The sequence below is a fragment of the Lissotriton vulgaris genome, chromosome 8 (genome assembly GCF_964263255.1).
Source record: "Lissotriton vulgaris chromosome 8, aLisVul1.2, whole genome shotgun sequence".
In the NCBI taxonomy this organism is placed as follows: Eukaryota; Metazoa; Chordata; class Amphibia; order Caudata; family Salamandridae; genus Lissotriton; species Lissotriton vulgaris.
Genome location: NC_141696.1, coordinates 884,371,346 through 884,373,469, shown reverse-complemented (window position 1 = coordinate 884,373,469; position 2,124 = coordinate 884,371,346). Strand labels below are relative to the sequence as shown.

The 2,124-nt window shown below is 41.0% G+C and overlaps 1 pseudogene; it reads right to left on the bottom strand.

Moving 5' to 3' along the window:
- Window positions 1-422: 422 nt before the first annotated feature.
- On the bottom strand, window positions 423-1,919 carry LOC147698138 (uncharacterized; annotated as a pseudogene).
- Between the last annotated feature and the right edge of the window lie 205 nt (window positions 1,920-2,124).

Here is a 2,124-nt window from a genome sequence, read left to right as displayed (position 1 = left end):
GAAGGGGTTCATAAGTAGGCGGGTACAGCTCAGAGCATGATTTATGACCATATATGGACGTTTCAGAACATGATCAATACGTGGGTGGAGTTAACGGCTCTTGAGGCCCACGAAACATATTCGTATTTGATACTAAACATGAACAGATGTGGTCCCTTCTGAGCATGCGCTAGACACACAAAGGAGTTATTTATAGACTGTTGCTGGGCAGATCTTAAGGGCGACTAGCGAAGAGGTAGGACTCACCTCATGACGGGCACATGGCAATATGTAGCATACAAAATGGAGGACATAGAAATAAGATGGAGTCTGAACATTACAGGATATGAGCGGGAAACTGCAACATGTGAGTTACAATACCATGTCTTCAGCTAATGCTTAATCTATCACTGTTTTATTTACAACAGACGACCCTTTCAGCACTAGCTGAAGACATTCGGTTTCCTAGGATAATCTAAATACTCATTGTTAACATCGATACTCATCATTTCAGATATCTCTCTAGTCATACTTTTCTGATGGGTAGCCTCAGCAACAGCTCTTTTAGTGGGTACACAGAATGAAACACATAAGGAACATATCATTGGACTACATTGGATACATACACAACATGTAAAAATAATTGCGGCAATTATACAAAGGCCAGTAAGAACTTTCCAACCCCATGTAGAGATCAAAGTCCAGAACTAACTTGAAAATGTCCAGGTTCCATTTTCAACGTGTATATCAGCAGAAATCTTATGTAATTTATGAATTGCTTTGTATACAGAAGGTGTGTGGTCAGGTATAAATACACAACAGCTACTCCCAATAATTATACAAGCACCACCTCTATCTGCTAACATAACGTCCAAAACCATACGGTTTTGCAAACCAACAATTCTAGTAATTTGCAGCTCTTCAGTGAGATTTCCAAGAGCTGCACCCGTTTGATTTGTTACGGCTTCTACAACTCTAGTTAATCATCGTATCTTTCTACTATTCAGAGCAGTTCCCACAAAGAAAAATAAACCTAAATTAAAATCTATATACTGTTGCAAACTAGTATCGGTTTGGTCTACGTCATCAATGGACAGAGTTTGTTTATATCTATTCACAGTTACATTATTCAATAATTTCAAATCTTTATGATATGATGCAGGTGCTAGGAACACAGGTGGCAATAAAAATGCTACATAACACACTCCAGACCCTCCAGCTGGCAATCCATAATAACCTCTATTCCCACATACGAAATAGGTATTATGAGAGGCCAAAAATGTGCTATTATTTAAACCATCAATATTCAGTACGATAATACAGTCGCTAACACCTACAGGGATATAACCTACACTCTGAACACATAAATCTGCATGTGCTTGGGCCACTGAAATCACAAATTTCTCATTTTCAACAATGTCTCTAGTGTTCGTGAAAATATAGGGCGTTGAATCATTGTCTGGTCGATACTCTTCCCACTCCCATATAGTTCCATTGGCTTGTGGATAGCCTTCCTTGTCCTGATGGCATTCTTTATTCAGTCTGAAAAGCAGTCTGCCCACTGTAGGTTTTCTCGTAGCAAAAAGCAAAGTGTACCATGATCGACAAGAGCCGTTATGAGAGAAAGGGAGAGGTATGAACGGTGTTCCCCCCTTCTTCTGGTGTGCTGGCATCATACCACATATCCAACAGTTTGTGGCGTTAGTAGCAACATGGGTATGATGCAACATCTGGATGAAAGTGTTATTCAAATATGACTGTCGATGCTTCAACTCTTGATATGGAAGCGTGTAAAAGAAGTGCTCATCTGGCACTGGAGTAGAAACAGCATACAACTCACGGGCAGGAATTACATCCTCGACAAACCACGTGATTGTAGCAACAACTGCTACAGCAGCAATGAACCCTACAACACAAAAAACGTTCTTCTTCTTCTCCATTCAAACAAATGTACAAGCAATATCTTCCTGAAACTAAAAGGGTTGTCAGAACTCTTCCCCCTAGGCAGCCGTTGTTTTCTTCACCAGCAGGCCAAGACGGGTGTCACTACACTAATGCAGGGCTGATCCCCCCCCCTTGCCTCATCGGCTCTCCGTTTCACTAACCTTGGGGCTGTTCTGACAACCTATCACACAACTGCAGGGT